General features: G+C 56.0%; 1 long non-coding RNA gene across 1 annotated transcript; it reads left to right on the plus strand.

The window, feature by feature from the left end:
- Window positions 1-10,686: 10,686 nt before the first annotated feature.
- On the plus strand, window positions 10,687-14,612 carry LOC140403035 (uncharacterized). Its single transcript, XR_011938216.1, has 2 exons — window positions 10,687-11,159; window positions 14,423-14,612. It is a non-coding gene; the product is annotated as an uncharacterized lncRNA (long non-coding RNA).
- Window positions 14,613-25,284: the final 10,672 nt, after the last annotated feature.

Genomic DNA, 25,284 nt, shown 5'->3' on the forward strand with positions numbered 1-25,284 from the left:
CCTGGGAGTGTTTGATGGGGACAGTGTCGAGGGAGCTTTACTCTGTATCTAACCCCGTGCTGTACCTGTCCTGGGAGTGTTTGATGGGGACAGTGTAGAGGGAGCTTTACTCTGTATCTAACCTCGTGCTGTACCTGTCCTGGGAGTGTTTGATGGGGACAGTGTAGAGGGAGCTTTACTCTGTATCTAACCCTGTGCTGTACCTGTCCTGGGAGTGTTTGATGGGGACATTGTAGAGGGAGATTCACTCTGTATCTAACCCTGTGCTGTACCTGTCCTGGGAGTGTTTGATGGGGACAGTATCGACGGAGCTTTAGTCAGTATCTAACCCCGTGCTGTCCTTGTCCTGGGAGTGTTTGATGGGGACAGTGTAGAGGGAGCTTTTCTCTGAATCTAACCCCGTGCTGTACCTGTCCTGGGTGTGTTTGATGGGGACAGTGTAGAGGGAGCTTCACTCTGTATGTAACCCCGTGCTATACCTGTCCTGGGAGTGTTTGATGGGGACAGTGTAGATGGAGCTTTACTCTGTATCTAACCCCGTGCTGTACCTGTCCTGGGAGTGTTTGATGGGGACAGAGTAGAGGGAGCTTTACTCTGTATCTAACCCCGTGCTGTACCTGTCCTGGGAGTGTTTGATGGGGACAGTGTAGAGGGAGCTTTACTCTGTATCTAACCCCGTGCTGTACCTGCCCTGGGTGTGTTTGATGGGGACAGTGTAGAGGGAGCTTTACTCTGTATCTAACCCCGTGCTGTACCTGCCCTGGGAGTGTTTGATGGGGACAGTGTAGAGGGAGCTTTCCTCTGTATCTAACCCCGTGCTGTACTTGTCCTGGGAGTGTTTGCTGGGGACAGTGTAGAGGGAGCTTTACTCTGTATCTAACCCCGTGCTGTACCTGCCCTGGGAGTGTTTGATGGGGACAGTGTAGAGGGAGCTTTCCTCTGTATCTAACCCCGTGCTGTACCTGTCCTGGGAGTGTTTGATGGGGACTGTGTAGAGGGAGCTTTACTCTGTATCTAACCCCGTGCTGTACCTGTCCTGGGAGTGTTTGATGGGGACAGTGTAGAGGGAGCTTTATTCTGTATCTAACCCTGTGCTGCCTGTCCTGGGAGTCTTTGATGGGGACAGTATAGAGGGAGCCTTACTCTGTATCTAACCCCGTGCTGTCCTTGTCCTGGGAGTGTTTGATGGGGACAGTATAGAGGGAGCTTTACTCTGTCTTTAACCCCGTGCTGTACCTGTCCAGGGAGTGTTTGATGGGGACAGTATAGAGGGAGCATTACTCTGTATCTAACCCTGTGCTGTACCTGTCCTGGGAGTGTTTGATGGGGACAGAGTAGAGGGAGCTTTACTCTGTATCTAACCCCGTGCTGTACCTGTCCTGGGAGTGTTTCATGGGGACAGTGTAGAGGAAGCTTTACTCTATATCTAACCCCGTACTGTACCTGTCCTGGGAGTGTTTGATGGGGACAGTGTAGAGGGAGCTTTACTCTGTATCTAACCCCGTGCTGTACCTGTCCTGGGAGTGTTTGATGGGGACAGTATAGAGGGAGCATTACTCTGTATCTAACCCTGTGCTGTACCTGTCCTGGGAGTGTTTGATGGGGACAGAGTAGAGGGAGCTTTACTCTGTATCTAACCCCGTGCTGTACCTGTCCTGGGAGTGTTTCATGGGGACAGTGTAGAGGAAGCTTTACTCTATATCTAACCCCGTACTGTACCTGTCCTGGGAGTGTTTGATGGGGACAGTGTAGAGGGAGCTTTACTCTGTATCTAACCCCGTGCTGTACCTGTCCTGGGAGTGTTTGATGGGGACAGTATAGAGGGAGCCTTACTCTGTATCTAACCCCGTGCTGTCCTTGTCCTGGGAGTGTTTGATGGGGACAGTATAGAGGGAGCTTTACTCTGTCTTTAACCCCGTGCTGTACCTGTCCAGGGAGTGTTTGATGGGGACAGTATAGAGGGAGCATTACTCTGTATCTAACCCTGTGCTGTACCTGTCCTGGGAGTGTTTGATGGGGACAGAGTAGAGGGAGCTTTACTCTGTATCTAACCCCGTGCTGTACCTGTCCTGGGAGTGTTTCATGGGGACAGTGTAGAGGAAGCTTTACTCTATATCTAACCCCGTACTGTACCTGTCCTGGGAGTGTTTGATGGGGACAGTGTAGAGGGAGCTTGACTCTGTATCTAACCCCGTGCTGTACCTGTCCTGGGAGTGTTTGATGGGGACAGTGTAGAGGGAGCTTTACTCTGTATCTAACCCCGTGCTGTACCAGTCCTGGGAGTGTTTGATGGGGACAGTGTAGAGTGAGCTTTACTCTGTATCTCACCCAGTGCTGTCCTTGTCCTGGGAGTGTTTGATGGGGACAGTATAGAGGGAGCATTACTCTGTATCTACCCCTGTGCTGTACCTGTCCTGGGAGTGTTTGATGGGGACAATGTAGAGGGATTTTTACTCTATATCTAACCCCGTGCTGTACCTGTCCTGGGAGTGTTTGATGGGGACAGTGTCGAGGGAGCTTTACTCTGTATCTAACCCCGTGCTGTACCTGTCCTGGGAGTGTTTGATGGGGACAGTGTAGAGGGAGCTTTACTCTGTATCTAACCTCGTGCTGTACCTGTCCTGGGAGTGTTTGATGGGGACAGTGTAGAGGGAGCTTTACTCTGTATCTAACCCTGTGCTGTACCTGTCCTGGGAGTGTTTGATGGGGACATTGTAGAGGGAGATTCACTCTGTATCTAACCCTGTGCTGTACCTGTCCTGGGAGTGTTTGATGGGGACAGTATCGACGGAGCTTTAGTCAGTATCTAACCCCGTGCTGTCCTTGTCCTGGGAGTGTTTGATGGGGACAGTGTAGAGGGAGCTTTTCTCTGAATCTAACCCCGTGCTGTACCTGTCCTGGGTGTGTTTGATGGGGACAGTGTAGAGGGAGCTTCACTCTGTATGTAACCCCGTGCTATACCTGTCCTGGGAGTGTTTGATGGGGACAGTGTAGATGGAGCTTTACTCTGTATCTAACCCCGTGCTGTACCTGTCCTGGGAGTGTTTGATGGGGACAGAGTAGAGGGAGCTTTACTCTGTATCTAACCCCGTGCTGTACCTGTCCTGGGAGTGTTTGATGGGGACAGTGTAGAGGGAGCTTTACTCTGTATCTAACCCCGTGCTGTACCTGCCCTGGGTGTGTTTGATGGGGACAGTGTAGAGGGAGCTTTACTCTGTATCTAACCCCGTGCTGTACCTGCCCTGGGAGTGTTTGATGGGGACAGTGTAGAGGGAGCTTTCCTCTGTATCTAACCCCGTGCTGTACTTGTCCTGGGAGTGTTTGCTGGGGACAGTGTAGAGGGAGCTTTACTCTGTATCTAACCCCGTGCTGTACCTGTCCTGGGAGTGTTTGATGGGGACTGTGTAGAGGGAGCTTTACTCTGTATCTAACCCCGTGCTGTACCTGTCCTGGGAGTGTTTGATGGGGACAGTGTAGAGGGAGCTTTATTCTGTATCTAACCCTGTGCTGCCTGTCCTGGGAGTCTTTGATGGGGACAGTATAGAGGGAGCCTTACTCTGTATCTAACCCCGTGCTGTCCTTGTCCTGGGAGTGTTTGATGGGGACAGTTTAGAGGGAGCTTTACTCTGTCTTTAACCCCGTGCTGTACCTGTCCAGGGAGTGTTTGATGGGGCAGTATAGAGGGAGCATTACTCTGTATCTAACCCTGTGCTGTACCTGTCCTGGGAGTGTTTGATGGGGACAGAGTAGAGGGAGCTTTACTCTGTATCTAACCCCGTGCTGTACCTGTCCTGGGAGTGTTTCATGGGGACAGTGTAGAGGAAGCTTTACTCTATATCTAACCCCGTACTGTACCTGTCCTGGGAGTGTTTGATGGGGACAGTGTAGAGGGAGCTTTACTCTGTATCTAACCCCGTGCTGTACCTGTCCTGGGAGTGTTTGATGGGGACAGTATAGAGGGAGCCTTACTCTGTATCTAACCCCGTGCTGTCCTTGTCCTGGGAGTGTTTGATGGGGACAGTATAGAGGGAGCTTTACTCTGTCTTTAACCCCGTGCTGTACCTGTCCAGGGAGTGTTTGATGGGGACAGTATAGAGGGAGCATTACTCTGTATCTAACCCTGTGCTGTACCTGTCCTGGGAGTGTTTGATGGGGACAGAGTAGAGGGAGCTTTACTCTGTATCTAACCCCGTGCTGTACCTGTCCTGGGAGTGTTTCATGGGGACAGTGTAGAGGAAGCTTTACTCTATATCTAACCCCGTACTGTACCTGTCCTGGGAGTGTTTGATGGGGACAGTGTAGAGGGAGCTTGACTCTGTATCTAACCCCGTGCTGTACCTGTCCTGGGAGTGTTTGATGGGGACAGTGTAGAGGGAGCTTTACTCTGTATCTAACCCCGTGCTGTACTAGTCCTGGGAGTGTTTGATGGGGACAGTGTAGAGTGAGCTTTACTCTGTATCTCACCCAGTGCTGTCCTTGTCCTGGGAGTGTTTGATGGGGACAGTATAGAGGGAGCATTACTCTGTATCTACCCCTGTGCTGTACCTGTCCTGGGAGTGTTTGATGGGGACAATGTAGAGGGATTTTTACTCTATATCTAACCCCGTGCTGTACCTGTCCTGGGAGTGTTTGATGGGGACAGTGTCGAGGGAGCTTTACTCTGTATCTAACCCCGTGCTGTACCTGTCCTGGGAGTGTTTGATGGGGACAGTGTAGAGGGAGCTTTACTCTGTATCTAACCTCGTGCTGTACCTGTCCTGGGAGTGTTTGATGGGGACAGTGTAGAGGGAGCTTTACTCTGTATCTAACCCTGTGCTGTACCTGTCCTGGGAGTGTTTGATGGGGACATTGTAGAGGGAGATTCACTCTGTATCTAACCCTGTGCTGTACCTGTCCTGGGAGTGTTTGATGGGGACAGTGTAGAGGGAGCTTTATTCTGTATCTAACCCTGTGCTGCCTGTCCTGGGAGTGTTTGATGGGGACAGTGTAGGGGGAGCTTTACTCTGTATCTAACCCCGTGCTGTACCTGTCCTGGGAGTGTTTGATGGGGACAGTATCGACGGAGCTTTAGTCAGTATCTAACCCCGTGCTATACCTGTCCTGGGAGTGTTTGATGGGGACAGTGTAGATGGAGCTTTACTCTGTATCTAACCCCGTGCTGTACCTGTCCTGGGAGTGTTTGATGGGGACAGAGTAGAGGGAGCTTTACTCTGTATCTAACCCCGTGCTGTACCTGTCCTGGGAGTGTTTGATGGGGACAGTGTAGAGGGAGCTTTACTCTGTATCTAACCCCGTGCTGTACCTGCCCTGGGTGTGTTTGATGGGGACAGTGTAGAGGGAGCTTTACTCTGTATCTAACCCCGTGCTGTACCTGCCCTGGGAGTGTTTGATGGGGACAGTGTAGAGGGAGCTTTCCTCTGTATCTAACCCCGTGCTGTACTTGTCCTGGGAGTGTTTGATGGGGACAGTGTCGAGGGAGCTTTACTCTGTATCTAACCCCGTGCTGTACCTGTCCTGGGTGTGTTTGATGGGGACAGTGTAGGGGGAGCTTTACTCTGTATCTAACCCCATGCTGTACCTGCCCTGGGAGTGTTTGATGGGGACAGTGTAGAGGGAGCTTTACTCTGTATCTAACCCCGTGCTGTACCTGTCCTGGGAGTGTTTGATGGGGACTGTGTAGAGGGAGCTTTACTCTGTATCTAACCCCGTGCTGTACCTGTCCTGGGAGTGTTTCATGGGGACAGTGTAGAGGGAGCTTTACTCTGTATCTAACCCCGTGCTGTACCTGTCCTGGGAGTGTTTGATGGGGACAGTGTAGAGGGAGCTTTATTCTGTATCTAACCTTGTGCTGCCTGTCCTGGGAGTCTTTGATGGGGACAGTGTAGGGGGAGCTTTACTCTGTATCTAACCCTGTGCTGTACCAGTCCTGGGAGTGTTTGATGGGGACAGTGTAGAGGGAGCTTTACTCTGTATCTAACCCCGTGCTGTACCTGTCCTGGGAGTGTTTGATCGGGACAGTTTAGAGGGAGCTTTACTCTGTATCTAACCCCGTGCTGTACCTGTCCTGGGAGTGTTTGATGGGGACAGTGTAGAGTGAGCTTTACTCTGTATCTCACCCAGTGCTGTCCTTGTCCTGGGAGTGTTTGATGGGGACAGTATAGAGGGAGCATTACTCTGTATCTACCCCTGTGCTGTACCTGTCCTGGGAGTGTTTGATGGGGACAATGTAGAGGGATTTTTACTCTATATCTAACCCCGTGCTGTACCTGTCCTGGGAGTGTTTGATGGGGACAGTGTCGAGGGAGCTTTACTCTGTATCTAACCCCGTGCTGTACCTGTCCTGGGAGTGTTTGATGGGGACAGTGTAGAGGGAGCTTTACTCTGTATCTAACCTCGTGCTGTACCTGTCCTGGGAGTGTTTGATGGGGACAGTGTAGAGGGAGCTTTACTCTGTATCTAACCCTGTGCTGTACCTGTCCTGGGAGTGTTTGATGGGGACATTGTAGAGGGAGATTCACTCTGTATCTAACCCTGTGCTGTACCTGTCCTGGGAGTGTTTGATGGGGACAGTGTAGAGGGAGCTTTATTCTGTATCTAACCCTGTGCTGCCTGTCCTGGGAGTGTTTGATGGGGACAGTGTAGGGGGAGCTTTACTCTGTATCTAACCCCGTGCTGTACCTGTCCTGGGAGTGTTTGATGGGGACAGTATCGACGGAGCTTTAGTCAGTATCTAACCCCGTGCTGTACTTGTCCTGGGAGTGTTTGATGGGGACAGTGTCGAGGGAGCTTTACTCTGTATCTAACCCCGTGCTGTACCTGTCCTGGGTGTGTTTGATGGGGACAGTGTAGGGGGAGCTTTACTCTGTATCTAACCCCATGCTGTACCTGCCCTGGGAGTGTTTGATGGGGACAGTGTAGAGGGAGCTTTACTCTGTATCTAACCCCGTGCTGTACCTGTCCTGGGAGTGTTTGATGGGGACAGTGTAGAGGGAGCTTTATTCTGTATCTAACCCTGTGCTGCCTGTCCTGGGAGTCTTTGATGGGGACAGTATAGAGGGAGCCTTACTCTGTATCTAACCCCGTGCTGTCCTTGTCCTGGGAGTGTTTGATGGGGACAGTATAGAGGGAGCTTTACTCTGTCTTTAACCCCGTGCTGTACCTGTCCTGGGAGTGTTTGATGGGGACAGTATAGAGGGAGCCTTACTCTGTATCTAACCCCGTGCTGTCCTTGTCCTGGGAGTGTTTGATGGGGACAGTATAGAGGGAGCTTTACTCTGTCTTTAACCCCGTGCTGTACCTGTCCAGGGAGTGTTTGATGGGGCAGTATAGAGGGAGCATTACTCTGTATCTAACCCTGTGCTGTACCTGTCCTGGGAGTGTTTGATGGGGACAGAGTAGAGGGAGCTTTACTCTGTATCTAACCCCGTGCTGTACCTGTCCTGGGAGTGTTTCATGGGGACAGTGTAGAGGAAGCTTTACTCTATATCTAACCCCGTACTGTACCTGTCCTGGGAGTGTTTGATGGGGACAGTGTAGAGGGAGCTTGACTCTGTATCTAACCCCGTGCTGTACCTGTCCTGGGAGTGTTTGATGGGGACAGTGTAGAGGGAGCTTTACTCTGTATCTAACCCCGTGCTGTACCAGTCCTGGGAGTGTTTGATGGGGACAGTGTAGAGTGAGCTTTACTCTGTATCTCACCCAGTGCTGTCCTTGTCCTGGGAGTGTTTGATGGGGACAGTATAGAGGGAGCATTACTCTGTATCTACCCCTGTGCTGTACCTGTCCTGGGAGTGTTTGATGGGGACAATGTAGAGGGATTTTTACTCTATATCTAACCCCGTGCTGTACCTGTCCTGGGAGTGTTTGATGGGGACAGTGTCGAGGGAGCTTTACTCTGTATCTAACCCCGTGCTGTACCTCTCCTGGGAGTGTTTGATGGGGACAGTGTAGAGGGAGCTTTACTCTGTATCTAACCTCGTGCTGTACCTGTCCTGGGAGTGTTTGATGGGGACAGTGTAGAGGGAGCTTTACTCTGTATCTAACCCTGTGCTGTACCTGTCCTGGGAGTGTTTGATGGGGACATTGTAGAGGGAGATTCACTCTGTATCTAACCCTGTGCTGTACCTGTCCTGGGAGTGTTTGATGGGGACAGTGTAGAGGGAGCTTTATTCTGTATCTAACCCTGTGCTGCCTGTCCTGGGAGTGTTTGATGGGGACAGTGTAGGGGGAGCTTTACTCTGTATCTAACCCCGTGCTGTACCTGTCCTGGGAGTGTTTGATGGGGACAGTATCGACGGAGCTTTAGTCAGTATCTAACCCCGTGCTGTCCTTGTCCTGGGAGTGTTTGATGGGGACAGTGTAGAGGGAGCTTTTCTCTGAATCTAACCCCGTGCTGTACCTGTCCTGGGTGTGTTTGATGGGGACAGTGTAGAGGGAGCTTCACTCTGTATGTAACCCCGTGCTATACCTGTCCTGGGAGTGTTTGATGGGGACAGTGTAGATGGAGCTTTACTCTGTATCTAACCCCGTGCTGTACCTGTCCTGGGAGTGTTTGATGGGGACAGAGTAGAGGGAGCTTTACTCTGTATCTAGCCCCGTGCTGTACCTGTCCTGGGAGTGTTTGATGGGGACAGTGTAGAGGGAGCTTTACTCTGTATCTAACCCCGTGCTGTACCTGCCCTGGGTGTGTTTGATGGGGACAGTGTAGAGGGAGCTTTACTCTGTATCTAACCCCGTGCTGTACCTGCCCTGGGAGTGTTTGATGGGGACAGTGTAGAGGGAGCTTTCCTCTGTATCTAACCCCGTGCTGTACTTGTCCTGGGAGTGTTTGATGGGGACAGTGTCGAGGGAGCTTTACTCTGTATCTAACCCCGTGCTGTACCTGTCCTGGGTGTGTTTGATGGGGACAGTGTAGGGGGAGCTTTACTCTGTATCTAACCCCATGCTGTACCTGCCCTGGGAGTGTTTGATGGGGACAGTGTAGAGGGAGCTTTACTCTGTATCTAACCCCGTGCTGTACCTGTCCTGGGAGTGTTTGATGGGGACTGTGTAGAGGGAGCTTTACTCTGTATCTAACCCCGTGCTGTACCTGTCCTGGGAGTGTTTCATGGGGACAGTGTAGAGGGAGCTTTACTCTGTATCTAACCCCGTGCTGTACCTGTCCTGGGAGTGTTTGATGGGGACAGTGTAGAGGGAGCTTTATTCTGTATCTAACCCTGTGCTGCCTGTCCTGGGAGTCTTTGATGGGGACAGTGTAGGGGGAGCTTTACTCTGTATCTAACCCCGTGCTGTACCTGTCGTGGGAGTGTTTGATGGGGACAGTGTAGAGGAAGCTTTAGTCAGTATCTAACCCCGTGCTGTACCTGTCCTGGGTGTGTTTGATGGGGACAGTGTAGAGGGAGCTTCACTCTGTATGTAACCCCGTGCTGTACCTGTCCTGGGAGTGTTTGATGGGGACAGTGTAGATTTAGCTTTACTCTGTATCTAACCCCGCGCTGTGCCTGTCCTGGGAGTGTTTGATGGGGACTGTGTAGAAGGAGTTTTACTCTGTATCTAACCCCGTGCTGTACCTGTCCTGGGAGTGTTTGATGGGGACAGCGTAGAGGGAGCTTTACTCTGTATCTAACCCCGTGCTGTACCTGCCCTGGGAGTGTTTGATGGGGACAGTGTAGAGGGAGCTTTACTCTGTATCTAACCCCATGCTGTACCTGTCCTGGGAGTGTTTGATGGGGACAGTGTAGAGGGAGCTTTACTCTGTATCTAACCCCATTCTGTACCTGTCCTGGGAGTGTTTGAGCTTGACTCTGTATCTAACCCCGTGCTGTACCTGTCCTGGGAGTGTTTGATGGGGACAGTGTAGAGGGAGCTTTACTCTGTATCTAACCCCGTGCTGTACCTGTCCTGGGAGTGTTTGATGGGGACAGTGTAGAGGGAGTTTACTCTGTATCTAACCCCGTGCTGTCCTAGTCCTGGGAGTGTTTGATGGGGACAGTATAGAGGGAGCATTACTCTGTATCTAACCCTGTGATGTACCTGTCCTGGGAGTGTTTGATGGGGACAGTGTAGAGGGATCTTTACTCTATATCTAACCCCATGCTGTACCTGTCGTGGGAGTTTTTGATGGGGACAGTGTAGAGGAAGCTTTAGTCAGTATCTAACCCCGTGCTGTCCTTGTCCTGGGAGTGTTTGATGGGGACAGTGTAGAGGGAGCTTTTCTCTGTATCTAACCCCGTGCTGTACCTGTCCTGGGTGTGTTTGATGGGGACACTGTAGAGGGAGCTTCACTCTGTATGTAACCCCGTGCTGTACCTGTCCTGGGAGTGTTTGATGGGGACAGTGTAGATGGAGCTTTACTCTGTATCTAACCCCGCGCTGTGCTTGTCCTGGGAGTGTTTGATGGGGACTGTGTAGAGGGAGCTTTACTCTGTATCTAACCCCGTGCTGTACCTGTCCTGGGAGTGTTTGATGGGGACAGCGTAGACGGAGCTTTACTCTGTATCTAACCCCGTGCTGTACCTGTCCTGGGAGTGTTTGATGGGGACAGTGTAGAGGGAGCTTTACTCTGTATCTAACCCCATGCTGTACCTGTCCTGGGAGTGTTTGATGGGGACAGTGTAGAGGGAGCTTTACTCTGTATCTAACCCCATGCTGTACCTGTCCTGGGAGTGTTTGAGCTTGACTCTGTATCTAACCCCGTGCTGTACCTGTCCTGGGAGTGTTTGATGGGGACAGTGTAGAGGGAGCTTTACTCTGTATCTAACCCCGTGCTGTACCTGTCCTGGGAGTGTTTGATGGGGACAGTGTAGAGGGAGTTTACTCTGTATCTAACCCCATGCTGTACCTGTCCTGGGAGTGTTTGATGGGGACAGTGTAGAGGGAGCTTTACTCTGTATCTAACCCCATGCTGTACCTGTCCTGGGAGTGTTTGAGCTTGACTCTGTATCTAACCCCGTGCTGTACCTGTCCTGGGAGTGTTTGATGGGGACAGTGTAGAGGGAGCTTTACTCTGTATCTAACCCCGTGCTGTACCTGTCCTGGGAGAGTTTGATGGGGACAGTGTAGAGGGAGTTTACTCTGTATCTAACCCCGTGCTATGCCGTTGCGGTTTTATAATTCTCTCCACCTTTTACTTCCACAGCCCCGGACTCTGTGATTTAACGGTAAGTTTATTGATCAGATGATTTGATTGCTAAATGCTCGGTGTTCTCACAGTGACGGGGTTATCTGGAGGCTGGAGCCTGTCTTGCGTCGGTGCGTGATGCCATTTTACACGGAGCAAGATCCCCAAGCTGTTCCGCTTTTGCTTTGTGGTGATGTGGGCTGGAAGTTAAATATTATTCCCAGTGTCACCTGGTGAACTCATACACCCCTCCCCCTCCCCCCTCCCCTCCCCTCCCCCTCCCGCTCCCCTCTCCTCCCCTCCCCTCCCCTCCCCCTCCCCTCCCCTCCCCTCCCCTCCCCCTCCCCTCCCCTTCCATTCCCCCTCCCCTCCCTTCCCCCTCCCCTCCCCCCCTCCCCTCCCCCTCCCCCTCCCCCCTCCCCTCCCCCTCCCCCTCCCCTCCCCCTCCCCTCCCCTTCCCCCTCCCCCTCCCCTTCCCTCCCCTTCCCCCTCCCCCTCCCCTTCCCCCTCCCCTTCCCCCTCCCCTTCCCCTTCCCCCTCCCCCTCCCCTTCCCCCTCCCCTTCCCCCTCCCCCTCCCCTTCCCCCTCCCCTCCCCTCCCCCTCCCCCTCCCCCTCCCCTCCCCCTCCCCCTCCCCCTCCCCCTCCCCCTCCCCCTCCCCCTCCCCTCCCCTTCCCCTTCCCCTCCCCCTCCCCTCCCCCTCCCCTTCCCCCTCCCCCTTCCCCCTCCCCCTCCCCTTCCCCTCCCCTCCCCCTCCCCCTCCCCTCCCCCTCCCCTCCCCCTCCCCCTCCCCCTTCCCCCTCCCCATCCCCCTCCCTCTTCCCCCTCCCCTTCCCCCCTCCCCTTCCCCCTCCACCTCCCCCTCCCCTTCCCCCTCCCCTCCCCCTCCCCTCCCCCTCCCCCTCCCCTTCCCCCTCCCCTCCCCTCCCCTTCCCCATCCCCCTCCCCCTCCCCTCCCCTTCCCCCTCCCCTTCCCCCTCCCCTCCCCCTCCCTTCCCCTTCCCCTTCCCCCTCCCCTTCCCCTTCCCCCTCCCCTCCCCTCCCCTTCCCCCTCCCCTTCCCTCTCCCCCTCCCCTCCCCTCCCCTTCCCCTCCCCCTCTCCTTCCCCCTTCCCCTCCCCCTCCCCCTTCCCCTCCCCCTCTCCTTCCCCCTTCCCCTCTCCGTCTGCCTCCCCTCCCCCTCTCCCTCCCCTCCCCCTCCCCCTCCCCCCCTTCCCCTCCCCCTCCCCCCTCCCCTCCCCCTCTCCTTCCCCCTTCCCCTCGCCGTCTCCCTCCCCCTCCCCTCTCCCTCCCCCTCTCCCCCCTCCCCCTCTCCTTCCCCCTTCCCCTCTCCTTCCCCCTTCTCCTCGCCGTCTCCCCCCCTCCCCTCTCCCTCCCCCTCTCCCCCCTCCCAACCCCTTCCCCTCTCCTTCCCCCTTCCCCTCGCCGTCTCCCTCCCCCTCCCCTCTCCCTCCCCCTCCCCTCCCCCTTCCCCTCCCCTACCCCTCGCCCTCCGTCTGCCTCCCTCTCCCCCTCCCCTCCCCCTCCCCTCCCCCTCCCCTCCCCCTCCCCTCCCCTCCCCCACCCCTCCCCCTCCCCTCCCCCTCTCCGTCTGCCTCCCCCTCCCCCTCCCCTCCCCCTCCCCCTCTCCTTCCCCCTTCCCCACGCCATCTCCCTCCCCCTCCCCCTCTCCCTCCCCTACCCCTCACCCTCTGTCTGCCTCCCTCTCCCCCTCCCCTCCCCCTCCCCTCCCCTACCCCTCACCCTCTGTCTGCCTCCCTCTCCCCCTCCCCTCCCCCTCCCCTCCCCCTCCCCTCCCCCTCCCCCTCCCCTCCCCTCCCCCACCTGGATTCCACTATCACAAAGTCACACAGAGCAGGTATGGGCCATTCTGCCCATCGCGTCTGCTCCCACACGTAAAAAAACACCTGACCTGCCTCCCTAATCCCATTGGTCAGCTCTGGGCGCACCGCGCTGAATGTGGTGACGGCCAAGGGCTCATCCAGCTCCCTTTAACAGGATGTGAGACGACCCGCCTCTACCCCCCTCCCAGCGAGCGAGTGTGAGCGAGCGAGTGTGAGCGAGCGAGTGTGAGCGAGCGAGTGTGAGCGAGCGAGTGTGAGCGAGCGAGTGCGAGCGAGCGAGGGCGGGCGAGCGAGGGCGGGCGAGCGAGGGCGGGCGAGCGAGTGGGGGCGGGCGAGTGGGGGCGAGCGAGTGTGAGCGAGCGAGTGTGAGCGAGCGAGTGTGAGCGAGCGAGTGTGGGCGAGCGAGTGTGGGCGAGCGAGTGTGGGCGAGCGAGTGGGGGCGGGCGAGTGGGGGCGGGCGAGGGCGGGCGAGCGCATGAGGGCGAGCGAGTGTGGGCGAGCGAGTGTGAGCGAGCGAGTGTGGGCGGGCGAGTGGGGGCGGGCGAGTGGGGGCGGGCGAGGGCGGGTGAGCTAGTGCGGGCGAGCGAGTGGGGGCGAGTGAGTGGGGGCGGGCGAGTGGGGGCGGGCGAGGGCGGGTGAGCGAGTGCGGGCGAGCGAGTGGGGGCGAGCGAGTGGGGGCGAGCGAGTGGGGGCGGGCGAGTGGGGGCGACTGAGTGGGGGCGAGCGGGGGCGGGCGAGCGGGGGCGGGCGAGCGGGGGCGGGCGAGCGGGGGCGGGCGAGCGAGTGGGGGCGGGCGAGCGGGGGCGGGCGAGCGGGGGCGGGCGAGCGAGTGCGGGCGAGCGAGTGCGGGCGAGCGAGTGGGGGCGACCGAGTGGGGGCGAGCGAGGGCGGGCGAGCGAGTGGGGGCGGGCGAGCGGGGGCGGGCGAGCGGGGGCGGGTGAGCGGGGGCGGGCGAGCGAGTGCGGGCGAGCGAGTGCGGGCGAGCGAGTGGGGGCGACCGAGTGGGGGCGAGCGAGGGCGAGCGAGGGCGAGCGAGCGGGGGCGGGCGAGGGCGGGCGAGCGAGTGGGGGCGAGGTAGTGCGGGCGAGGTAGTGCGGGCGAGGTAGTGCGGGCGAGGTAGTGCGGGCGAGGTAGTGCGGGCGAGGTAGTGCGGGCGAGCGAGTGCGGGCAAGGGAGTGCGGGCGGGCGAGGGAGGGCGGGCGAGTGTGGGCGAGCGAGTGCCTGTGTTAATCTGAGTGTGTGTGTTTTCGGTCAGCTTCGTATCGGGTGTGTGATGCCTGTCAGAGTCAAAGAGCTGGCGAGTCACCAAGCCCGCCTCGGTCACATCCCGCGATGAGCTGGGCCCCGGGAGATAGCCCAGGGCCCTGGGGGTGGGAGAGAGGGACAATATGGTTGATCCGGTTGTGAATCTCAGTCCCAATGCACTCTGGGACTGCTCACTCTGTTCTTGCTCTTTCACAGATAGCGAACACTGGGTGTGATGGCTGCTCACGTCCAGCATCCTGGAGATCTGTGCCCAACACATCCCATCAGCGACAACATCCAAACGAATCAACACATCAATTCGAGAGTAACTGCTGCTGGCAGTCGGCCGATTGGTGGAAGCTTCTAGATTACCAGTGACAAGTCATAATTAAACAATCTGAAATAACAGCATTGAGCTTCTCAAATTTCTTTGCACATTATCCCCTCGTGCTGTACCTGTCCTGGGAGTGTTTGATGGGGACAGTGTAGAGGGACCTTTACTCTGTATCTAACCCCGTGCTGTACCTGCCCTGGGAGTGTTTGATGGGGACAGTGTAGAGGGAGCTTTACTCTGTATCTAACCCCATGCTGTACCTGTCCTGGGAGTGTTTGATGGGGACAGTGTAGAGGGGGCTTTACTCTGTATCCAACCCCGTGTTGTACCTGTCCTGGGAGTGTTTGATGGGGACAGTGTAGAGGGAGCTTTACTCTGTATCTAACCCCGTGCTGTACCTGTCCTGGGAGTCTTTGATGGGGACAGTGTAGAGGGAGCTTTACTCTGTATCTAACCCCATGCTGTACCTGTCCTGGGAGTGTTTGATGGGGACAGTGTAGAGGGGGCTTTACTCTGTATCCAACCCCGTGTTGTACCTGTCCTGGGAGTGTTTGATGGGGACAGTGTAGAGGGAGCTTTACTCTGTATCTAACCCCGTGCTGTACCTGTCCTGGGAGTCTTTGATGGGGACAGTGTCGAGGGAGCTTTGCTCTGCATCTAACCCCGTGCTGCACCTGTCCTGGGAGTGTTTGATGGGGAGAGTGCGGAGGGAGCTTTACTCTGTATCTAACCCCGTGCTGTACCTGTCCTGGGAGTGTTTGATGGGGACAGTGCAGAGTGAGCTTTACTCTGTATCTAACACCGTGCTGTACCTGTCCTGGGAGTGTTTGATGGGGACAGTGTCGAGGGAGCTTCATCTTGTATGTAACCCCGTGCTGTACCTGTCCTGGGAGTGTTTCATGGGGACAGTGTAGAGGGAGCTTTACTCTGTATCTAACCCCGTGCTGTACCTGTCCTGGGAGTGTTTGATGGGGACAGTGTAGAGGGAGCTTTACTCTGTATCTAACCCCGTGCTGTACCTGCCCTGGAAGTGTTTGATGGGGACAGTGTAGAGGGAGCTTTGCGCTGTATGAAACATTGTGACCTCTTGCGATTTCGGATCTCACTTGGTGTAGAGGCTTGAGAAGCCTTTCCCGTGGGCCCAGGTTGTCATGATATTCAAACACACACATCATGATGGACACACTAACAGGCAAATCAGAGTACACAACACCACAACCAATCACAGACAAGAACACCAACCACATAAAAAGCACGAGCACGACACCTGGAGGTCAGTAGGTCTGGGGAGAAGGAAGCATGAAAGAGCTGTTGAAACACCACAAGCAGGGAGCCCCCCACGTGCAGAGTGCAAAGACCAAGTTGTAAATAGTGAGTTTAAATAAACAAGTGTTGTACCATATGCAACTGTGTTGGCTCTTCTGTGTGTTAGAACACCCAACACCACATGGTACAGGAGTGGATCGATACCTGCCTACCAACCTGCCATTCTGGACATGGACCACACCGGCAAACCGCAGCCGATGCAAGTCACGGGGAACCTAGGCACCAACTGGAAGCTCTACAGGCAGCGATTTGACCTGTACATCCGTGCCACCGAAAAACAGAATGTCTCGGATGATTCGAAGATTGCAATGCTCCTCTTCTACGCAGGCCCCCACCCAAATGATGTCTTTAATTCACTGGTGTTCGAGGAAGGCGAAAACCAGGCCAAATATGACACGGTCATCCTCAAAATGGACCAGCACTTTCAAACTGAAGTAAACGAAACTTTCGAAAGATACATCTTTCAGCAACGCCTGCAAGGTAAGGAGGAGCTTTTTCAACCCTTTTTGACGCACCTCCGGATTCTAGCGCAGTCCTGCGGTTACGGCACCACCACAGAGTCCATGATCAGGGACCAGATTGTTTTTGGCGTTGCCTCCAGTGGCCTACGCCAGCAGCTTCTTAAAATAAAGAGCCTCACCTTAGCGTCTGCTGTGGAAGCCTGTGTCCTCCATGAAAATGCGACCTGCCGTTTTGCCCGATTCCAGGCGTCCGAGTTGGCACGGAGGGGGTCCCCAGCCGTCGAATCGGCAAGCCAGGCCGCCCACGACGTTGAACGCATCCAGGCCGTCGATTTCTTCCCGCCCCACGGCCCGGACGACAGCGGCCGCTTCCCGCGCTTTTCGCGGTCTCCCGCGCAGGTGCGCGCCAAGAATAACGGCCACAACGAGGGACGCACTGCGCAGGCGCGCCCACCGCAAGATCGCACTGCGCATGCGCAGTGGCGCAACGAACGCCGTGACGTCATGACGTGCAGCAAGTGTGGAGGTCTACACTTAAAAGGGCAATGTCCTGCAAAATACCAACAGTGCAACAGATGTGCCATGATAGGCCACTACGCAGCCCGCTGTCGTGCGGCTCAACCCATGGATCCGGCGCATCCTCGACAACCTCGCACACGAGTCAGGACCGTCCAGCCCGCGCATCAAGACTTCCAGTTAAGTGATGCAGATGACCAGGATGACTTCAGAGTTGCCGTCATTGATGTCAACAAGGTCAATGCCATCAATCCAGACGATGAGTGGTGTGCCACCCTGACGGTCAACCGATCGCGCGTCGCCTTCCGTCTGGACACCGGCGCATCCGCCAACCTGATTGCTTACTCTGCAGTCCAGGCCATGAAGGTCAAACCACTCATCACACCATCCCGGCTTAAGATGGTTGACTATAACGGGAACGTTATCCCGTCCGTAGGATCTTGCCAGCTACAGGTGACTCACAAGGGGTACACGGCCACACTCCCCTTCGAAGTTGTGGGCTCATCAAAGGACTCGTTACTGGGCGCACAAGCGTGTAAGGTCCTTCACCTGGTACAGCGCATCATGTCTCTCTCTCCAGATGAGATATCCGACTTCCCGGATGCTGAGTTCCACGCGAATCTCCATTCCCTCCTCGCTCACAACCAGGAGGTTTTTGAAGGCATGGGGACATTGCCACACACGTACAAGATTCGACTCAGACCGGACGCCATCCCTGTCGTTCACGCACCTCGCAGGGTTCCTGCGCCTCTCAAAGACCGCCTCAAGGCACAACTGCAGATTCTTCAGGACCAAGGGGTCCTATCCAAGGTCACGGAGCCCACGCCATGGGTCAGCTCCATGGTCTGTGTAAAGAAGCCCTCTGGCGAGCTCCGTATATGTATAGATCCAAAAGATCTGAACAACAACATCATGCGGGAACACTATCCCATCCCAAAACGAGAAGACCTCACCAGCGAGATGGCGCGAGCCAACATATTCACTAAATTGGATGCGTCCAAAGGATTCTGGCAGATCCAACTGGACCCGGCCAGCCGAAGACTATGCACATTCAACACCCCTTTTGGCAGATTCTGCTACAACCGGATGCCATTCGGCATCATTTCGGCATCTGAAGTATTCCACCGCATTATGGAGCAGATGATGGAAGGCATCGAAGGGGTACGTGTATATGTGGACGATATCATCATTTGGTCCACCACTCCGCAGGAACACATGCATCGTCTTCGACGTGTCTTCACCCGCATACGGCAAAATGGCCTGCGTCTCAACCGTGCGAAGTGTGCTTTCGGCCAGACGGAGCTGAAATTCCTCGGGGACCACATCTCAAGGTCCGGGGTCCGTCCCGATGCTGACAAGGTTAGCGCCATCACAGCCATGCCACGACCGGCTGACAAGAAGGCTGTCTTAAGATTCCTGGGCATGGTCAACTTCCTTGGGAAGTTCATTCCCAACCTGGCTTCTCATACAACAAACATGCGCCATCTCGTAAAAAAATCGACGGAATTCAACTGGCACCAGTCGCATCAGCAGGAATGGGAGGAGCTCAAGCACAAACTGGTCACGGCACCAGTGCTGGCCTTCTTTGACGCGACTCGCCCTACAAAGATCTCAACAGACGCCAGCCAATCTGGTATTGGAGCGGTACTCCTGCAAAAAGACAGCACGTCATCATGGGCCCCGGTTGCGTATGCCTCACGAGCCATGACCCCTACCGAACAGCGCTACGCGCAAATCGAAAAAGAATGCCTGGGCTTGTTAACTGGACTGGACAAGTTCCACGACTATGTGTATGGCCTGCCACGATTCACGGTCGAAACTGACCACCGCCCCCTGGTCAACATCATTAACAAAGACCTGAACGACATGACTCCTCGCCTCCAGCGCATCTTACTCAAACTCAGGAGGTACGATTTTGAACTGATCTACACTCCGGGGAAGGAACTCATAGTGGCGGACACTCTTTCCCGAGCAGTGAGCACACCACCAGATGCGGAGGGGTTCGTGCGTCAAATTGAGGCACACGTGACTCTGACAGCAGCAAATATGCCAGCTGATGATCCTTGTCTGGCCCACATACGCGCAGAGACGGCGACTGACCCTCTGCTGCAGCGAGTGATGCGCCACATGACGGAAGGGTGGCTAAAAGGGCAGTGCCCCCAGTTTTACAATGTGCGAGATGATCTCACCAATATAGACGGGGTCCTTATGAAATCGCATAGGATCGTCATTCCACACAGTGTGCGCCAGATGATTCTTCGTCAACTACACGAAGGCCACTTGGGTGTCGAAAAATGCAGACGAAGGGCCCGGGCGGCGGTATATTGGCCGGGTATTAATGAAGACATAGCCAACATGGTGCTCAACTGCACAACCTGTCAGAGGTTTCAGCCGGCGCAACCTCCGGAAACACTTCTACCACACGAGATGGTGACGTCCCCCTGGGCGAAGGTGGGTGTTGACCTATTTCACGCGCTCGGCAGAGATTACATTGTTATTATAGACTACTTCTCAAACTACCCGGAAGTCATGCCTCTCCATGATCTGACGTCGTCCGCAGTCATTGGGGCCTGCAAGGAAACGTTTGCTCGCCATGGCATTCCAAGGACTGTCATGTCAGACAATGGACCTTGTTTTGCCAGCCGTGAATGGTCGTCCTTTGCCGCAGCATATGGTTTCACTCATGTGACATCCAGCCCTCTGCATCCACAATCGAACGGGAAGGCTGAAAAGGGTGTCCACATCGCAAAGCGGCTCCTGTGCAAGGCGGCTGATGCCGGATCGGACTTTAACCTTGCCTTGCTGGCCTATCGATCGGCCCCGTTATCCACGGGCCTCTCGCCAGCGCAGCTACTAATGGGTCGCTCCCTCAGGACGACGGTACCTTCCGTCCTGGCACCGACAACAGACCATGAGGCGGTTCTTCGGGACATGCAACTGCAGCGTGATCGCCAGAAAGGTCGGTACGACACACGAGCGACGGACCTGCCCCCCCTGTCCTCCGGAGACAAAGTACGCGTCCATCAACCGTATGGTGGCTGGTCAGCACCGGCCGAAGTCCTCCGACAAGTGGCTCCCCGCTCGTTCCTGGTTCGCATGCCGGATGGTTCCGTGCGTCGCCGCAATCGGCGCGCCCTTCGCCGACTTCCACGTTCACAGCCACACAACACGCCAGATCCTCAACAGGCTTCCGAGGATGACTTTGTGGAGCTGCCGCACATCACGCCCTTTCCATCGCCACCCATGGCCATGCCTGCACAGCAGCCGGTGGTTCTTGATCCACCCTTAAGGCGGTCAACCCGAATTCGTCGCAAACCCATTAGAATGGACTTATAATACAGTTCATATGTTTAATAAGTTGGACAATTTTACATGATAACCTGTTGTTGTTTATCGTTCCAGATGTCGTCTGACTGGACAACTGTTCAAAATTTTTTTTTCTTCTTCTCTCGTTCGCATTTCTGTTATGTTATGGTACAACTGGATTCATGTGACGCACTCGACATCGCCCCATGTACATAGTTCCGTCATAGACACATGCTGCACACGACACACACACACTCTTAGATGCACTCACGTCACGATCATATTTATTACCACGTAGGCACATATCTTTGTAAAAAGGGGGGATGTCATGATATTCAAACACACACATCATGATGGACACACTAACAGGCAAATCAGAGTACACAACACCACAACCAATCACAGACAAGAACACCAACCACATAAAAAGCACGAGCACGACACCTGGAGGTCAGTAGGTCTGGGGAGAAGGAAGCATGAAAGAGCTGTTGAAACACCACAAGCAGGGAGCCCCCCACGTGCAGAGTGCAAAGACCAAGTTGTAAATAGTGAGTTTAAATAAACAAGTGTTGTACCATATGCAACTGTGTTGGCTCTTCTGTGTGTTAGAACACCCAACACCACACAGGTGTTGTATTATTGGGTTCAATAATATGTATCGATACTAGTTGCTGTATATCCAGAAGGTCTGATCCTTAAGAAGCCACGAATCTTCAACTTAAAGCAAGTAATTTATTAAGTAACGATTAATTATATTTGAGTTCGACACTCTACAGAACTATCCCTAGTAATTAAGTAATTATATATTAATGTATTAACTGATTCAGAACTACACGTGCTAACTATGCTGTGATCTATCTATCGTACACTACTGCTGTCTAGTCACTCCTGGGTTGAAGGAGGCCAAGATCCTCTGGGAACTGATACTTATAGTGGGATCTAGTGGTGCCCTCTAATGGTACTGTTACAGCTAGATGTTATAATTAACCCTTTAGGTATCTGACTGTTTACATATCATTACACCAGGCGACGGTGTGGGGTTCCTGACGATTGGCTGTTTCCCCCGCGACAAGTTTCAACCCAGCAGCTTGGCACCTGGCTCCGTGACGACCAAGGCCTGTCTCAATGTCTTCGGCAGGTGTGTTATCGGGATCAACGGGCGGAGGATTTGAGCTCCAAACGAGACTAGGCCTCGTCACTCCGCGGGTCCGGAACCATTGGAGTTATTGAGCCGAGAGGAAGCTCAGTCGACGAGTAGATTCTGGATGGAGGGCGGGCGATGTTCGGACACGGAGGGAAGCGAGGGATTGGGGGTGGGGGCAGTGGAGTCACTGCGCAGGTTCAGCCGCCATGGTGTTCAATGGGAGAGCAGGCTCAAGGGGCCGAACGGCCTCTGGCTGCCCATTTTCTGAGTGCTCGAGGGTGTTGGCGATAGAAGCTCTGAAGCGAGTGGACTCCCACCGGGGTTAGCACACCCGAGACCCGATGAGGTCGTCCAGGTGACCCCGGTGTAGCTCTGACACTGAACTCCAGGAAACAGGCCAAACTGATGCCCCACACCCCCAATACCATGCCCGCCAATGCTGAGGGAGCGCCGCACTGTCGGAGGATCAGTGCTGAGGGAGCGCCGCACTGTCGGAGGGTCAGTGCTGAGGGAGCGTCGCACTGTCGGAGGGTCAGTGCTGAGGGAGCGCCGCACTGTGGGAGGGTCAGTGCTGAGGGAGCGCCGCACTGTCGGAGGGTCAGTGCTGAGGGAGCGCCGCATGGTCGGAGGGTCAGTGCTGAGGGAGCGCTGCACTGTCGGAGGGTCAGTGCGAAGGGAGTGCCGCACTGTCGGAGGGTCAGTGCTGAGGGAGCGCCGCACTGTCGGAGGGTCAGTGCTGAGGGAGCGCCGCACTGTCGGAGGATCAGTACTGAGGGAGCACCGCACAGTTGGAGGGTCACTGCTGAGGGAGCGCCGCACTGTCGGAGGGTCAGTGCTGAGGTAGTGTAATAGTTTCTGAGGGTCAGTGCTGAGGGAGCGCCGCACTGTCGGAGGGTCAGTGCTGAGGGAGCGCTGCACTGTCGGAGGGTCAGTGGTGAGGGAGCGCCGCACTGTCGGAGGGTCAGTGCTGAGGGGGCGCCGCACTGTCGGAGGGTCAGTGCTGAGGGAGCGCCGCACTGTCAGAGGGTCAGTGCTGAGGGAGCGCCGCACTGTCGGAGGGTCAGTGCTGAGGGAGCGCCGCACTGTCAGAGGGTCAGTGCTGAGGGAGCGCCGCACTGTCGGAGGGTCAGTGCTGAGGGAGCGCCGCACTGTCGGAGGGTCAGTGCTGAGGGAGCGCCGCACTGTCGGAGGGTCAGTGCTGAGGGAGCGCCGCACTGTCGGAGGGTCAGTGCTGAGGGTGCGCCGCACTGTCGGAGGGTCAGTGCTGAGGGAGCGCCGCACTATCGGAGTGTCAGTGCTTAGGGAGCGCCGCACTATCGGAGTGTCAGTGCTGAGGGAGCGCCGCACTGTCGGAGGGCCAGTGCTGAGGGAGCACCGCACTGTCGGAGGGTCAGTGCTGAGGGAGTGCCGCACTGTGGGAGGGTCAGCGCTGAGGGAGCGCCGCACTGTCGGAGGGTCAGCGCTGAGGGAGCGCCGCACTGTCGGAGGGTCAGTGCTGTGGGAGCGCCGCACTGTCGGAGAGTCAGTGCTCAGGGAGCGCCGCACTGTCGGAGGGTTAGTGCTGAGGGAGCGCCGCACTGTCGGAGGGTCAGTGCTGAGGGAGCGCCGCACTGTCGGAGGGTCAGTGCTGAGGGAGCGCCGCACTGTCGGAGGGTCAGTGCTGAGGGAGCGCCGCACTGTCGGAGGGTCAGTGCTGAGGGAGCGCCGCACTGTCGGAGGGTCAGTGCTGAGGGAGCGCCGCACTGTCGGAGGGTCAGTGCTGTGGGAGTGCCGCACTGTCGGAGGGTCAGTGCTGAGGGAGCGCCGCACTGTCGGGGGGTCAGTGCTGTCACACAGGAACAGGAGGAGGCCCATTCAGCCCCTCTCGAGCCTGTTACACAGGAACAGCAGGAGGCCCATTCAGCCCCTCACGGGCCTGTTACACAGGAACAGGAGGAGGCCCCATTCAGCCCCTCTCGAGCCTGTTACACAGGAACAGGAGGAGGCCCCATTCAGCCCCTCTCGAGCCTGTTACACAGGAACAGGAGGAGGCCCATTCAGTCCCTCTCGAGCCTGTTCCACAGGAACAGGAGGAGGCCCCATGCAGCCCCTCTCGAGCCTGTTACACAGGAACAGGAGGGGGCCCCATTCAGCCCCTCTCGAGCCTGTTACACAGGAACAGGTGGAGGCCCATTCAGTCCCTCTCCAGCCTGTTACACAGAAACAAGAGAGCCCGTTCAGCCCCTCTCGAGCCTGTTCCACAGGAACAGGAGGAGGCCCATTCAGTCCCTCTCAAGCCTATTTCATAGAAACAGGAGGAGGCCTATTCAGCCCCTCTCGAGCCTGTTACATAGTAACAGGAGGAGGCCCATTCAGCCCCTCTCGAGCCTGTTACACAGGAACAGGAGGAGGCCCATTCAGCCCCTCTTGAGCCTGTTACACAGGAACAGGAGGAGGACCATTCAGCCCCTCTCGAGCCTGTTACGTAGAAACAGGAGGAGGCCCATTCAGCCCCTCTCGAGCCTGTTACATAGGAACAGGAGGAGGCCCATTCAGCCCCTCTCGAGCCTGTTACATAGAAACAGGAGGAGGCCCATTCAGCCCCTCTCGAGCCTGTTACATAGGAACAGGAGGAGGCCCATTCAGCCCCTCTCAAGCCTGTTACACAGGAACAGGAGGAGGCCCATTCAGCCCCTCTTGAGCCTGTTTCATAGAAACGGGAGGAGGCCCTTTCAGCCCCTCTCGAGCCTGTTACACAGGAACAGGATGAGGCCCATTCAGCCCCTCTTGAGCCAGTTACACAGGAACAGGAGGAGGACCACTCAGCCCCTCTCGAGCCTGTTACACAGGAACAGGAGGAGGCCCATTCAGCCCCTCTCGAGCCTGTTACACAGGACCAGGAGGAGGCCCATTCAGCCCCTCTCGAGCCTGTTACACAGGAACAGCAGGAGGCCCATTCAGCCCCTCTCGAGCCTGTTACACAGGAACAGGTGGAGGCCCATTCAGCCCCTCTCGAGCCTCTTTCATAGAAACGGGAGGAGGCCCATTCAGCCCCTCTCGAGCTTGTTACACAGGAACAGGATGAGGCCCATTCAGCCCCTCTTGAGCCTGTTACACAGGAACAGGATGAGGCCCATTCAGCCCCTCTCGAGCCTGTTACGTAGAAACAGGAGGAGGCCCATTCAGCCCCTCTCGAGCCTGTTACATAGGAACAGGAGTAGGCCCATTCAGCCCCTCTCGAGGCTGTTACACAGGAACAGGAGGAGACCCATTCAGCCCCTCTCGAGCCTGTTACACAGGAACAGGAGGAGGCCCATTCAGCCCCTCTCCAGCCTGTTACACAGGAACAGGAGGAGGCCCATTCAGCCCCCCTCGAGCCTGTTACACAGGAACAGGAGGAGGCCCATTCAGCCCCTTTCGAGCCTGTTACACTGGAACAGGAGGAGGCCCATTCAGCCCCTCTCGAGCCTGTTACATCGGAACAGGAGGAGGCCCATTCAGCCCCTCTCGAGCCTGTTACGTAGAAACAGGAGGAGGCCCATTCAGCCCCTCTCGAGCCTGTTACATAGAAACAGGAGGAGGCCCATTCAGCCCCTCTCGAGCCTGTTACACAGGAACAGGAGGAGACCCATTCAGCCCCTCTCGAGCCTGTTACACAGGAACAGGAGGAGGCCCATTCAGCCCCCCTCCAGCCTGTTACACAGGAACAGGAGGAGGCCCATTCAGCCCCTCTCGAGCCTGTTACACAGGAACAGGAGGAGGCCCATTCAGCCCCTCTCGAGCCTGTTACACAGGAACAGGAGGAGGCCCATTCAGTCCCTCTCGAGCCTGTTCCACAGGAACAGGAGGAGGCCCCATGCAGCCCCTCTCGAGCCTGTTACACAGGAACAGGAGGGGGCCCCATTCAGCCCCTCTCGAGCCTGTTACACAGGAACAGGTGGAGGCCCATTCAGTCCCTCTCCAGCCTGTTACACAGAAACAAGAGAGCCCGTTCAGCCCCTCTCGAGCCTGT

The sequence above is a fragment of the Scyliorhinus torazame genome, chromosome 26, assembly GCF_047496885.1.
Source record: "Scyliorhinus torazame isolate Kashiwa2021f chromosome 26, sScyTor2.1, whole genome shotgun sequence".
NCBI classification, from domain to species: domain Eukaryota; kingdom Metazoa; phylum Chordata; class Chondrichthyes; order Carcharhiniformes; family Scyliorhinidae; genus Scyliorhinus; species Scyliorhinus torazame.